A 15,841-nucleotide genomic window follows, 5' to 3' on the forward strand; every position below is an offset into this window, starting at 1 on the left:
TTCAGAAGAAAGCAAACATCCATGTTGTTGTGTCGTAAATTTGAATTATGATAATATCTATCTAACGTAGACAATGTTTTGTAATTGGATGCAAATTAATCTCACCTATTCACCTCTGTCACGTTAAACACAATGTTGTATTCCTTAAGTTAATGGAAAAATAAAAAGCAGTTGGACTGTAGAGGCAGCAGCCAGACAAGCATTACAACTATGTTCTTGCAAGCTTCCCAAAGCTTTCAGTAATGAGAAGAAAAACACCTAAATCAGCAGCAGCAGTACTTGGTCTCTCCCCTATTGGGTATTAAAACCAGAGAGGGAATACTAAGTACCTGGCACAAATGCCATCCTCTGGAAAAGGGCAATGCCAATGCCAGGCCCCGTATTCAACAAGCGTCTCAGAGTAGGAGTGCTGTGAATCAGGCCCCCCCCTTGTCTATTCAGTCTAATCTAAAAGGCAAAACTGATCATAAATCAGCACTCCTACTCTGAGACGCTCGCTGAATACAGGCCTTTGGCTAACATAGAAGAGATGAATGGCAGAGATCCCATCCACTCCTCACATTATGTATGTATCACGCATAAAATGGCAATAGACCCCAAGTCCCAAACTGTTGCAGATTAAGACATGAGCAGATAGATATTCATTCACTGTTTTCAAGTACAAACCTACCCGTCCCCCTCCTCCTCCCTCCCTCCCTCCCTCCGTCTCTCCCTCCCTCCAGGCAGGCAGCCCTCCCCTCCCTCCCTCCCTCCCTCCCCTCCCTCCCTCCCTCCCTCCCTCCCTCCAGGCAGGCAGCCCTCCCCTCCATCCCTCCCTCCCTCCCTCCTCTCCCTCCAGGCAGGCAGCTCTGTGCTTCAGAGGAGTCATATTTAATCAACATCTTCATGGACAACACAGAGGATCTCCTCAGCCGCCAGACTCAGCGCTGTCACACTACGCTGTCACACTACGCTCCACACACCGCGCAGCATAATTGTCTTAGATCCCCTAATTCTCCCCGTCATTCTCCTTAAACGCTACAGAAAAGAAACACTGTTCCTTGACCCACATTGCTGTTGATCAGTGAATTATACATGATGTCACCATTTGATTATTTCTTTTGCACAGCGGTTGTAATTTAAGACCTAGGAGGCGCAAATGTTTGTAATAATTGTGTCTCTTTTTGCGCGAAGATCCGTCTGTCATGTCTCCCATATCATTGCTTATGATAGACAGGCAGACTCGGGTTGTTACAGTGGTGCACAGAGCGGACAGTTTCTCACAGCGGAGAAGAAAGAGGAGTGGGAGAACTTAACCCAACTCCCAGCTAATGGATTCATCGTGATAAATTATCATGGTTGGCAAGACAGGAACAAATTGCAGAATTTTAAAAAGACGATAGTGATGTTTGTTTAGTTTATTATGCAAATCACAATGGCAATTTGCTTGATATTATTTGATGGGATGACTGACAAGAGAAAACAACATTCATTGTTGCTTGTTCACCCTCCAATGCCACACAGCTGGGGGTGAATTCCAAAGCCTTGTCCTGAAAGGTCAGGGGCAGGTCAAAATCAATAACAACAGCTTCTAGAAACACATTAAATCAAGCCTTTACAGAGACAGCTATAGGCTCCCATAAATAAAGTACTCTTCCCACATGCCTCAGCCTACTCATAACACAATGTGACAAGATGCCTTCTTAAAAAAGCCCTTTTCACCCAGTCTCTGGTTCTCACTGCTCACCACATATACAGGTCATATGTAGGTCATAATATATACAGGTCATATGTAGGTCATATAGAGGTCATATAGAGGTCATATACAGGTCACATAAAGGTCATATACAGGTCATATACCGGTTATATACAGGTCATATAGAGGTCATATGCAGGTCATATGAAGGTCAAATACTAGTCATATACAGGTCATATATAGGTCATATACTGGTCATATGTGGTTAAGAGTCATACATGTACAGTGCCTTCAGGAAGTATTCATAACGCTTGAATATTCCACATTTTGTTGTGTTACAGCCTGAATTAAAAATGTATTTTTTTTTTTTTTTTAAATAGCACCCAACTACACACAATACCCCATAATGACTAAGTGAAAACAAGGTTTTGGAAATGTTTCTTGAATACAGAAATATCTCATTTACATAAGCTGTCCTGCTGAAAGGTGAATTCATCTCCCAGTGTCTGTTGGAAAACAGACTGAACCAGGTTTTCCTCTAGGATTTTGCCTGTGATTAGTTCTTAGCTCACTAGTCCTTGCCGATGACAAGCATACCCATAACATGATGCAGCCACCTCCATGCTTGAAAATATTTAGAGTGGTACTCTTCTTGTGTTGGATTTGCCACAAACATAACGCTTTGTATTCAGGACATAAAGTTAATTTCTTTGCAGTTTTACTTTAGTGCCTTATTGCAAACAGGAGGCATGTTTTGGAATATTTTTTATAATGTACAGGCATCCTTCTTTTCACTCTGTCATTTAGGTAGGTATTGTGGAGTAACTACAATGTTGTTTGATCCATCCTCTGTTTTCTCCTATCACAGCCATTAAACTCAGTAACTGTTTATATTTAAAAAAAATAATAATTTTATTAAAAAATGTATTTTACCCCTTTTCGCCCCAATTTTGTGGTATCCAATTGGTAGTTACAGTCTTGTCTCATCGCTGCAACTCCCATACGGACTCGGGAGAGGCGAAGGTTGAGGTGCGTCCTCCGAATCACAACCCAACCAAGCCGCACTGCTTCTTGACACAATGCCCGCTTAACCCAGAAGTCAGCCACACCAACGTGTCGGAGGAAACACCGTACACCTGGCGACCGTGTCAGCGTGCACTGCACCCGGCACAGCACAGGAGTCGCTAGCGAGCGATGGGACAAGGACATCGATGCCGGCCAAACTCTCCCCTAACCCGGACGACGCTGGGTCAATTGTGCGCCGCCCCATGGGTCTCCCGTTCGCGGCCGGCTGCGACAGAGCCTGGACTCGCAGCTAGCACTACGATGCAGTGTCTTAGACAACTACACCACTCGGGAGGCCTCTCAGTAACTGTTTTAAAGTCACCACTGGCCTCATGAGGAAATCCCTGAGCAGTTTCCTTCCTTTCCGGCAACTGAGTTAGGAAGGACACCTGTATCTTTGTAGTGACTGGGTGTATTGATACACCATGAAAAGTGTAATTAATAACTTCACCATGCTCAAAGGGATATTCAATGTCTGCTTTGTTTTTTTACCCATCTACCAATAGGTGCCCTTCTTTGCGAGACATTGAAAAACCTCCCTCGTCTTTGTGGTTGGATCTGTTTGAAATTCACTGCTCGACTGAGGGACCTTACAGGTAATTGTATGTGTAGGGTACACAGATGAAGTAGTCATTCAAAAATCATGTTAAACATTATTATTGCACACAGTCCATGCAACCTACTATGTTACTTGTTAAGCACATTTATTTAAGCTTGAATACGTATTTTCTCAAAACATTTCAGCATTTCATTTTTAATTAATTTGTTAAAAAATAATCTAGAGACATTATTCCATGTTGACATTATGTGATACTGTGTGTAAGCCAGTGACACAAAATCAATTTTAAATTCAGGCTGTAACACAACAATATGTGGAAAAAGTCAAGGGGTGTGAATACTTTCTTAAGGCACTGTATGCATCAACATACTGTAACTAGCCAACCCGAGGGAGACTGAATTCATTTCCCTTGGCCTGAACACTCTGTGTCCTTCTGAGCCAAAATAAAGAGTCTGCAGGCTGAGGTACACTAATGGGAGGGAACAAGCCTTATCCATGCTCTTAAAAACACATTTCCCGACTCCAGACTCCCAAATACCTTTCCCGTTCCTTCAGACTGTTGTGGCATGACCCAGTGTTGAAGGCCTAAGAATGGACCCTCCATGTTTTTAAAGGAGTGTGTCCAATCTTCCTGGCATGTCAGTAGCTTGCCTGCCCTTCTGTGATTGTCTGCCCAAAGCGGACTTTCACACAAACCCAACCATACAGGGAGAAGGATAGCCAAGATAGGATGGATGGGTTTTCAGTCTGAAGTTGGAGTTTCGAGGTCTTTTATCATCGCTTTGGTTGGATTTGTTTTGGTCGGCAGAGGAAAGAGTTTTATTTGGAAAGGGTTTCTGGTTTGAGGTATTCTGTTCACTATCTTTTCTCAGGAATGAGTTGGGGAGCTTTATCTCCTCTGGTTTTCCCAGCTGAAGGCAGAGGATGAGTTAAGGTGTCTCTGATGGGGAAGAGGAGCTATCCACACAGATAAGGCCCTGGCTGACTTGAGAATTGTAACAAAGCAGACAGACATGTTGGATACATGTCGCGGAGCTCCAGAGAACCAGCCTTCCAGCACTACAGGACCATGCAAGGGCAACACACTACAGAATACTCATCCCCATAACAATGTTCCTTCCTCGCTCTTCTGACTAAGAACTGCGTAACAATTTTTTAGATAACGCAAATCAGTGGAGGCTGGTGAAGGGAGGATGGCTCATTTGGCACTGATGCAAATGGGTAAATTGTAAGAATTGTATGCTACATTTCCAAGTGAGGAAGAATAAAGCTTAAGTCAATATAGTGTGAAGCAGCAAATTACACATAGCTTTTTGAACTGAATGAAAAAGAGCTAATGGAGAGCAGTAATACACTGCTGCTTCTGGTTGTAATTGGTCTGCTTGTAATTGGACAGCAGTCCGAGCAGTGGAGTAGAGACAAAGCTGCCGTTGGCTCAGAACTCATTCTCACAGCACATGAGCAGACTAGACTAGCCAATGCAATGCTGCTTGCCTTGCCCCCACCATGAGTGGTAACCATGGTGACGGTGGCAGGGCCAGGCAGGGCGTCCATCCACATCACCAGGGGGCGTTGTGGACTCTGTCAGCATGTGGCACATTGGCGTTCTTTACCTTATCTGCCACTGTGCCCAGCGCCCTGTTCCCTACCACACCCCCACATACACAGGCACACACTGGTTCTCTCCCAAATAGCACACTATTCCCTATTTAGTGCACTACTTTTGACCAGAACCCTATGTACCCTGTCAAAAGTAGTGCACTACATAGGGAATAGGGAGCCATTTGGGACGCAGGCACTGCCACAATGTCGTCTGCCTGCTACTGACAGCTGCCCTTGGTGTCTGTGCTGTGCTCAGCCCCCTCCCTCCCTCCATCCCTGCCTGCATGCCTCTCACCCGCTCTCTCCCTTTTGTTGCTCACTTATTGTCAACTTCCACACTAAACAAAACAGCACATCCTCCCACGACACAAGCTAATTGATTATTGATGCTTCTAGGCCTAAACTGACTTATATTCAACCAAGACTGAAAGGGAAAATTCAGAGACAGAGACAATGCATTCAGTGCTTTCATGAAAACTGAAAAAGTCAAAGCATTTGAATGTAAAGCTCGAGCCTCAAGGTCTTTTTCCCCCTTTTTCAATGCTTTGACTAAGCTGTTGTGCTGCCTCGGGAACAGTCTCGTCTCGGCACAACAAATAGTGGGGTCTTGAGGTGGAGAAATAGCCTGAGGGTTTTGTTCTGTCAACACAAACAACCCAAATGTCAATTTCAGCCCCTTCTTGAATAATCAAAACAACCCTCATAGCTATGAGGTAATGCGTGGCTTGCTACTGGGTCTGACAGGCTGCCTGTGACTTACAGCCAGTGTGAAGTTCACTGACAAACAAACAGGCAGACTTGTTATTCCACAGGTCCTGGTTCCATGATTGCTGTTCTTATCTGTAACTTTGTTACAGCAGGTAAAATATAGCATGGCTTGTGACAGGAGGGATCAGATAAACAGTGAGACTGGGTTTGGGCAGAGACATGTGGACATGGTGGTGAATGCCTAAAGGGCCTGTTCTGTGAATGAGAAAGAGAGTGAGAGGTTGACTGATGTATCGAGTGCGGCGGACAGATTGAGGCACTAAAGAACGGCTGAGGCGAGAGATCCTGTCCCATGGAAATGTGTCATGAAGGCAATTCCATGAGTATCTCAATAAAAGGTTTTCAAAGCCTGGGCCCTGGAGAGAGAGCTGCCATGGGCCCAGCACCTCACACACTGGGGGCTCTACGTCACTGTTGCACCACAACCACAGGGGAAAATTCCTTCAATGTTACACCAATGGTGCTTTCTGAGGGAGTTACACTTTCCAAACACTCTGCTCTAACATGCTCTAAGTTACTTTTCCTTTTCTCCCCTACTTTCATTTACTGTCCATTTCTCCATCTGTTGGATTCAGTAGTTGGACAAAAGGCTTTGTTTCAGCTAGCTGGCAGGCCTTTGGGACTGGTAGAGGAGAGGGCACACTGGAGTTCAGCATTAGCCTCATTGCCGTCAATAGCCAGGGGGATGCATGGTGAGGTCTGGGGTTTGGACCCATTTTTAAAAAGAATGCTGATCTTGGACCAGGTCTCCCCTGTCGATGTAGTCATTATGATCTAAAAGGCTAAACCTATCCTAAATCAACACTCATCAGGAGTCTTACTTTGATAGTCTTTATGAATAAGGGCCCTGGACACTTTATCCTGCCAGAAAGAGGTAGGACATTAACGGTTCCCCCCTCAGCTTGGCCCTCTGATGAGCGAGAGAGACAGACTGGTTGGAGTCTGCTGCTCAACTGCTCTGTCTGGGGGGTCCAACTCTCCAGCCCTCCAACCTCCCACAGCAGGGCCTCTGCCATCAGCACTCGGACAGACATGGGTAAACAACCTCTCTCATCTAGGGCTGGGCGATATGGCCAAAATATCATATCATGGCATTTTTCACATTTTGACGGTATTTTATGTTTTTGATTAATAAAAGTTGTACATTTGCTTTATGAGTAGGGCGTGACCGTAGAGTGGCAACACTTATATTCTAAATGATTTCAATGGGTCTTTCTCCATTCTGATTGGTTTATACTGTTCAATTCAACATCAACCTAAAATCATTTCCTGCATTTCCATCAATTTCTGCACTCATTTTTGCACACACTGTATATCGATTTTTTCTATTGTGTTATTGACTGTATGTTTGTTTATTCCATGTGTAACTCTGTGTTGTTGTAAGTGTCGCACTGCTTTGCTTTATCTTGGCCAGGTCGCAGTTGTAAATGAAAACTTGTTCTCAACTGGCCTACCTGGTTAAATAAAGGTGAAATAAAAAATAATTTGAGATCATTTCCACACTGCCACGATATGGGCAAAAATACTTGGCCTTATTTTTAACCAAATGTTGCAATTGCGATTTAGATCAAAGCACTTGGGTGAACTTTTGGAATCATGGAAATAGAATGTTTATTATAATTCTATTGTTAGAATATAAATAATAGTGGGCACTTTGAATACAGTGTTGTTTGACATGACAACGAATGAAAATGCCATGGACGAATTATTGTGACAGGGTAGGAACCAAAGTGATGTTCCGTGTTTCCTAGGGGACCCTATAATCTTTGGCTACATTAAATCTTTATTCATATAGCCAAAATATTCATGCTTCGCCTATTCCTCTTTGATTTAGAAGATACTGTTGCACAAACAACATGCTGATTTAGGCCTCCACCAGCACTGGTATCAGGCTGTATTAGCTAGCTACGTTTGCTCTGACTCAGTACTGTAATGACCCTGGGTTTATAAGCGCGGAAATCGACTCTGCCGCTTGAGCATGCTTTTGCGGCACAGTCGATAGCGCGCCGGACTTCGGGCTTGAAGGTCGAGGGTTCGAGACCTGCTCCCTGCCTGTTCATTACAGTACTTTTATTAGCTAGCCAGCTAACTAGTGATTAGCATTAGTGGCTAACACGATTTAGCTTAACTTGCTAAGAAAATACAAACTAGCTGTTTGCTGATGTAAGAAACACAAACTAATATTGTAATTATAGAACGCCTGTGGATTTATATTAAGATCAAATTGGAAACAACATCGTTGCACATGCTGCATTGACCATGCAGACTGAACGAAAGTCTCGTGGTCGAGCAACAACAAATGCGCTCCTTGAGTGACAGGTGGGACTAGGTCTGCGTGGAAAGCGGCGCGGAGAGAGAGACAGCGGAGAGGGATGACTCAAGATGCGGAGTGAACTATAAAAATGGACGCTACACACGGTGTATCACATTTAACAAACCAAACATTCAAATACCGTTATAGGATGTAAAGTAAAAACCCAAACCACTCCGTGCACCAATACCGGTATATAGTAAAACACGGTATACCGCCCAGCCCTACTCTCAACACAATATCACACACACAGCAGTTAAAAAGGAAAAGCACCCACCTCGGACTCACAGGCTCTATGATTTCAGAAGCAGTACTTGCGGTCTTTGGAGTCTTCTGGTGCATTAGAGTTTCTGTGAATGTATTGGAAAATGTCATGCAGAGCAGTCACATTGATTTTCACTCCCTGTGCTATGTGTTGCTCATACCGACTCCAGCTGCTATTTACCAATGTAGAGGCCTGTAGCCATCAACCTAAACTGGTCTCAACGATTCAGTAAGTCACTAAGGCTACGCACACAACCACTCAACATGATGGAAACTACCACAGCATGACTAAGACTTTCAGGGTAGCCCTGCCTATAGTGACATAAAGAAGCACTTTTCAAATGCATTACATAATGATATGTGCAAGGTTCAGTTCATTCCGCACATATCTGTGACTAGGCTGATGGATGAGTAGAACCCTTAGCCTCCCCCTCTTCCTGAAGCAAGGCTGTGAAAAGCATCGGAACTCCCCCACATTGATGCAACATATCTGGGCACTGCTGCTGGCTACCGTCTACTCCTCTAAGTCCTCTGGGATAATTATGACTAACAGAAGCATAGCTATCTCTAAATAAGGTGGGCTGGACATGATGCTTAAAGAAGCTGCCTAGCAAGCAGATAATAAAAGCCTGTTGTTTACAGGGTTGAGAGAGACTGAAAGCTCAGAGATATGGTTGAGGAACCTGTCTTGGGTGAGGAGCCAGCCTTTAAACAGCATGAGGAGAGAGATAGTTCTGCTTAACACCATACAACAACCACTTTCCAACTAAACGCTCTCCCTGGCTACACTCCACTTGATCAATGTCACAGATGTTATAAGTCTCTGTTATGTCAATCTTCACATGGATACACCTTCCCTCTCTATCACACACACACACACACACACACACACACACACACGCATGTACAGCCATGCATGAGTGGAGCGTGTGTAGGTCAGAGATAAAAATCTCTGTTGTGACAGCTGGACAGGTGACAGGTTCAGATAAACATTGCGGTGAGGGGGAGACCAATGGCATTAAACAAACAAATATGGTGAGTAGCCTAAACTCAAGCAGATCATCTGGAGACCTAGATCTGCAAGGAACAAGTGAACACACAGCAGCCAGCCTGCAAGGCATTGGAGTGCCTGTGTAGGCAAGCGTGTGTGTGTGTGCGCGTGAGTGCGTGCGTGCGTGCGTATGTGTGTGTGTGTGGGGGGGGGGAACATGTTTAGACTGTTCACTCGTTAAGAAATAGGTCAAGGATTCCGCCTGCATGCATAGTGACTTGTCAAAATCTCTCAATCTAAACATGGGAGGGCGGGCCTGGCTGCCTGGTAGAGGGAGCCCAGCCAATAGAGGAGAAGAGAAGCCAGTGTGCGCTACATGCTGGTGACACTCACACAGCACATACAAAAGCACAGAGTAGGCTATCTGTCACCACCACCACTATCCTACTCACTTGGTACTAAGTACAAACAAAAATATGTATTATTGTACTGCCCCTGAACAAGGCAGTTAACCCACTGTTCCTAGGCTGTCATTGAAAATAAGAATTTGTTCTTATTAACTGACTTGCCTAGTTAAATAAAGGTAAAATAAATGATTAGGCTCTAAAGGCCTGACTGATGGTATTGAGGAGATGCAGAGCAGGCTCTGTTCAGATCTTGCCCTGGTCTGCTTGATAGCTGCTGAAGTCTAAAGAGTCGTGGTCGGGGTCGACAGGGGACGCTCTTGAGCCGCTGTGTCATCCTGAGGAAGAGTCTCATCTTCACAAGGAAGGAGACTTGGGGAACAGGGGCCAGGGTATACATTCTACACTACATACGTGACGCTGTTCAGTGGTCAGCAGTTTTTGAATAGAAAGGAGAAAACGGCTACCATGTGTTGGTTAGGTTGGGGTGTGACTAGGGTGGGTAATCTAGGTTGTTTAATTCTCTGTTGGCCTGCTTTGGTTCCCAATCAGAGGCAGCCGTTTATCGTTGTCTCTGATTGGGGATCATATTTAGGCAGCCATCTCCCCACTGTGTTTTGTGGGATCTTGTTTTGTTTTTGTGTAGTTGCCTGTGAGCACTCCAGAACGTCACGTTTCGTTTGTTCGTTTATTGTTTTGTATTTGCTGAAGTTTCACTTTATAATAAAGATGTGGAACGCTACGTATGCTGCGCCTTGGTCCAGTCATTATGACGATCCTGACAAATCAACACAGCGTTCGTACTCCATGTGTGTACTACCAGAATGCTTTCAGGGAGTCCATTGAGATGCATAATTTACCCTTTCTAAAATAAAGCTGTTGAAAATGGTGAACAAACCATCCTTAATCACATAAGACCTCCCGATTACCCTGCAGGAAAAAGACATGTACTAAACTGGAAAAAGCAAATCAATAGCACTGAGATTCTTCCTGTCCTGACAGCTGAATAAAATCCAATCAAAATGCTGGAACACACGTTGAGAGAAAGGGGAATGGAGAGATGGAGAGATGGTGAGGCAATGGCAGTGCACGATCAACCAGCCAGCCAACCAGTTTGATGTGAATTTCTCCAATGGAGGTAATTTCTCTGAGCTTCATGTAGTTAACCTTATTGATTATAGAATGTGTGATGTTGATGTTCTCAACAGCTCCGCTTGCAGTGCTCTTGAAAGTGCTGCATTGAGCAGAATGGCAATGCAATTTACTGTGTTCTTGTAGCTCGCATAAAGAGATTATCTAGATATCATGTATTTCATGTAGACTTGATTCCAGAAAACGGGAATCTAGTCTGACTAAATCTGTATCTTAAAATAATAGAGTCATAAGGTGAATGCCCCACTGCCCAAACACACTGGTAATGTTATAACTGGTAGTGCCCCACTGCCCAAACACACTGGTAATGTTATAACTGGTAGTGCCCCACTGCCCAAACACACTGGTAATGTTATAACTGGTAGTGCCCCACTGCCCAAACACACTGGTAATGTTATAACCCAGGGTTTCCCAAACCTGGTCATCGGCCCCAAGGGGTGCACGTTTTGTTTTTTGCCCAATCACAACACATGATTCAAATAATCAATTAATCAACTAAGCTTTGATAATTTGGATCAGCTGTGTAGTGTTAAAGGGACCGAGTTTGGGAAACGCTGCTATTACCATTCCAGACTATCAGTGTCTGTGCTTTCTCTTCAGATTGTAGTTAATTAGGTGAATATAATGAGCATGTGATAATCAGACCAAGGCTGAGTTTAGTGGTTTGCTCTTCCAAGGATGCAATTTCCACCCTGGTGGCTGTTCCTGCGGTCAAACTGCTGTTTCGCTTTGAGAGGGATATTACAATAATTATGTGAGTAGGTCACGCTTTAGATATACAAAAACTGATTTTACCAAGAAGAAACAATGTTTGATTGCATGGTCACAACGATTAATATGCTATCCGTCAGTCATGGGCAGATGCAAGTTATTGTCATGCAAATGTAAGGCAATTTTTCTACTAAAGACAATATTTATTTTCCTTTAGAGTCACTGTCATGAGCGCTTCCCCGGGCGCTGTGTGTGTGTGACGGAAAATGAAGATTTGTGAGTGCATCTGCTGGTCCAGAGCTCCGACAGATGAGCAGTCTAGATTCTAGCTGCTTTCAAGGCTCGGGGAAAACGGCGACTGTTATTCTGTCTTGCGGCAAACCACATTGTAATAGGAACCTTTATCATAAATCAACAGTGTTATAGAATATTAACAAGTTAGAAGGCTGGATGAAAGAGTAGACTAATCGGTGTCGGAGAGTACATTTAACACCGTTATTCCAACCCCCTGACCCGGGTAACGCAGTAAAGAACAGAAACAAGTTACATGGGGCAAAATAATCACATTTGTTCTCACGTATTGGATCGTATTTATGAGACACAAGACTTAAAATAGGCACTACAATCTGTCTGTCTACTATAATGGACATGTTATATTCACTCTGTGGAGCACTGCTCTAACTTACCCTTAATAGCAGGTTCACCGTCAAGGTCAGCATGGCGAGTTGATGCTGAGGGAATCATTAGCTATAGCTACTGATCTGTTGATCATTGGAAGTAATTGAAAATACGTTGGGATGATAGTCAGTTAAAAATATCGGATAACTGATTTAATGCTACAGCTTAATAGAGGCCTTATAACATCAATCCAGAACAATGCAATATGAATATTTTAGGATTGTCTGGATATCAAACTCAATCAAATTAGTTTCATGAGCTGATGACAGCTGCATTTTGATTAAAGGTTGACCGTGAGGTCATAGAGTGCATGGTATACATATGACTCCGGTAAAGCCCAAAACCTGGCTGAAACGAGCTATGCGTAATTGTGGTTTTACGCACGAGTCTATAACCTGTATAACCTGTATGCCTACATTTGTCTACACGTTCATTGTAAAGTAACAGGTACCATTGGAATAATAACAACACTGAAATTCATCCAATCTATTTTTGGGGCATTTTTTCATTCAGCGCAATATCCCACAACCTTGTAATAACCAGCCGTATTATTATCTACATCCTTCTTGTGGCAGACTAGGCTACAGTTAATTATTCAGCAGAAGTGTCAAGGCAAAAGACACAAAATTGTGCTGGTAGCTATCATCAGCATCGACATCGAAATGTAAAACCAAACTGATGATCAATTGTTTTATGTCTAGGTAGATAAAAAAAAATAACATAGGCTAAACGTTATCACTCACCTTTCGGTTTCAGTGGGAGCTGCTGATGATATTTTAATTCTGATCACACAAGCTGTGATGGTCTTCTCTTCGTTGAGGTGATGGTCTTCTCTTCGTTGAGGTGATGGAGTATTCTACTTACATCCACGGAAAATGCTACGAGTACAACGAGAAAGTCTGACGCGGCGTTCCTCAAACAATTTAGAGTAGTCCTATTTACTCCCAATTCCTATACAATGTCGGATACCCAATGCCCCCTCATTTATATCCCAAAGATCCCTAAAAGCCGATTCTAGGTTTCGCACGGCTACTATTAGGTAAAACCACAATAACGAATCTATGCTGAAAATTGCTTGCCATCGGCGGGTAGGCTATTTTCGGTTTGCGTAGCAACCTTGCCGCACAAATTCACACACACTTTCTCACAGGGCTGCGTTAGACTGGCATGGAAAGCTGCGGCGCACCCCGCCAGCGTACAGTACCGCTAGCAAACCACAGCGTTTAAACCCGGCCCCCTGTGCACTTCGGCAGCACGGACTCATTTGCATGGTGCATGTGTTAACTGTTTCAGTGCGGTGCCTCTGAAAAGTTGCTTGGCCATATGCTCAGTGTGATTTGCGGCAATCAAAACAGCCTCCAGTAAAAGTAGGAAGATAGTGTAGAGAACACAATAAAGTAATTATCTTTTCGGATAAATAACTTCCTTTTCCTCGCATTTCATCTCATTTATAGGCTATGGGAAAATATACTTTTATTATTGATTACCAAGGAATAAAAGGTCACCATAAAGTGGCTACAATCTTTAAACGCTTTTATAATAATGTATTTAAGATGTTTCAGTTACATTGGTCTAGCCACCTGCATTGAATACGTTTTTAAGCTATATTTGATGTATTGAAACATAGTTAATTGTATTAATATAGTAAAAAAAATATGAATATTATTAATATAATCGAATGTAATCCAAACATATAATAAGCCTCTTAGTCTTACATCCATTCTACAATACCGTTAGGCCAGTTCTGGTGCGCATTGTGACTTAAGTCTCAACAGTGAAGGATACTTTCAGGGGAGATACTGGTGCCAATTCTGTTAGAGTACTGCCACCTATGGGCATAACACGGAACTACTACCTAGTAATAAACGACCCGATACAATAGCCCTACTACAGTCTCACAGGTCTTCAAAAGAAGAAAAACATTGTCTAAACTACTCAGTTTAGGGAATGAATCAACCATTTGCATTAAAAATAAATAGGCCAATTTTGAAATGGTGGATTGAAGCCCAATTATAAACATTTATCATTAAGTATTTTTTTTGCAAAGTATCTCTTTCTGCTTATCCTTGCTCTCAATAGATAAAGAGAGAGAGAGGCAGTGAAAGACAGACAGAAGACAAGCAATTTTTAGACCATTATTGGTCCTTGTAATGCGCTTTCCAGGTGAGTAGACACTACCGTGTGCAGTCATATATATTCACAGTAACCCTCTGTTGAGTACCAGCCATTAAAGCACCCAACAGTGCCGTTGATTGGCTCTGAGATGCATGCTCTTTCTGCTTCTGAGATAATGATCAGGTATTACTTTCACAGCCCTCCGAGTCCCCGTGCTCCCAGGGGGCGACAGAACATTGTTGTTTAAGTAATGAGAAGAGCGCTTAAAACCAGCCTCAGCACTAATTCCCTCCACTCTGCTGCTCCTTATCTGCTTTTTTCCAACAAATCCCTTTAAGTTTATTTTCCCTCTCTGAAAATGTTCTGGAATCCAGACCCATTAAGTAGCCATTTTGTTGTGCTGCATTAATAACGCTAATCAATTCCCTCTCTCCATCCACAAGTCGCCTCTTAGCCACTAGGAAGGTGTCCAACACATCCTGGTCTTTCACATTTGAGTTATTAAAGTACAGTCTGATCAACTGTTCCAAGTACCTCTATATTCAGTTGCAATACTGGTAGTTCACTAATGCATTTGCCTCTAATATTCAGCAAAGAGGGATCTCTTGATCCACCCAACTCCGCTCTGTTGCCAAAGAAAAAGAGACCTTCACTGATTAACTAAATTATTAGGCTACTCACTCAGAAATGTGTCTAAATACTTGTGATGATCCAGCACTTTAAAATGGTCATTCTGTTATTGCCATGAGGGAAAAATGGTTAATGCCCCCCCTAGGCTTCATACCTGAAGACATTAAGGAAAAAGTAGGCTACCCCATTCTCTTCAGTGAGGAAAAGGAAAACAAGACAGGTTTCTGTCTGCCATCACAAGTATCTGATAACTGCCAGGAGGTAGAGGACGCAGACCCATCTAGTGTGTGAGTAAACTAAAAGCACAGCACAGCCCACTTACAGATGGCCTAGGTCAATAGCTGGAGGCCGTCCATATTGAAGTTCCACAGCAGCACTACCTAGCTCCATGTGGCCTACCACTCAAGACTCAAATGGATCTTAGTCAAGCCACGGCAGAGCAGAGCAGGGCAGGGGTAATCAAATACAGCACCGCTCTTGAATCCATTACTCATAGGCTTGTTTGGAACAAGCAGTGATTTGCTTGATTGGAACATAACTCAATTCATATCGGGTCTGGGAGAGCAGGTGCTGGGTATACTGTCTGTCTGTGTAGTGTGTACAGTCCTCGTGTGGTTTGGCTAGACGTCTGTGTAATAAAATCAAAGTGTTGGTTTTCATTCACAACTGTATATTTTTTAAATGAAGAAAAACTTGGAGTGTATGTCATAAGGTACAGACTATGCCAGCTGGTGGAGAGTTTGAGCACCAGAACTCTAAATATTCAAGTTTAATAAGAGTGACCAGTTGGGAACCACGACAGTGGCCAAAAATATGAGGCAATGATTTAACAAACAGTATGGACATTTTATTTTGAAACGAGAAGAAGGTAAAAGTAGCCTCAATACCTTGGCCACCCTCTTATGGGCTAAGGTGG

The 15,841-nt window shown here is 43.3% G+C and overlaps 1 protein-coding gene across 2 annotated transcripts in view; it reads right to left on the minus strand.

The window, feature by feature from the left end:
• LOC115165645 (plexin-A2) overlaps positions 1-13,380 on the minus strand; it is a 361,064-nt gene extending 347,684 nt beyond the window's left edge. For both annotated transcript variants that reach the window (XM_029718900.1, XM_029718901.1), the window contains exon 1: positions 12,924-13,380. The gene's annotated coding sequence lies outside the window, so the exon portion shown is untranslated. The remainder of the gene's footprint in view (positions 1-12,923) is intronic.
• Positions 13,381-15,841: the final 2,461 nt, after the last annotated feature.

The sequence above is a fragment of the Salmo trutta genome, chromosome 28 (genome assembly GCF_901001165.1).
Source record: "Salmo trutta chromosome 28, fSalTru1.1, whole genome shotgun sequence".
NCBI classification, from domain to species: Eukaryota; Metazoa; Chordata; class Actinopteri; order Salmoniformes; family Salmonidae; genus Salmo; species Salmo trutta.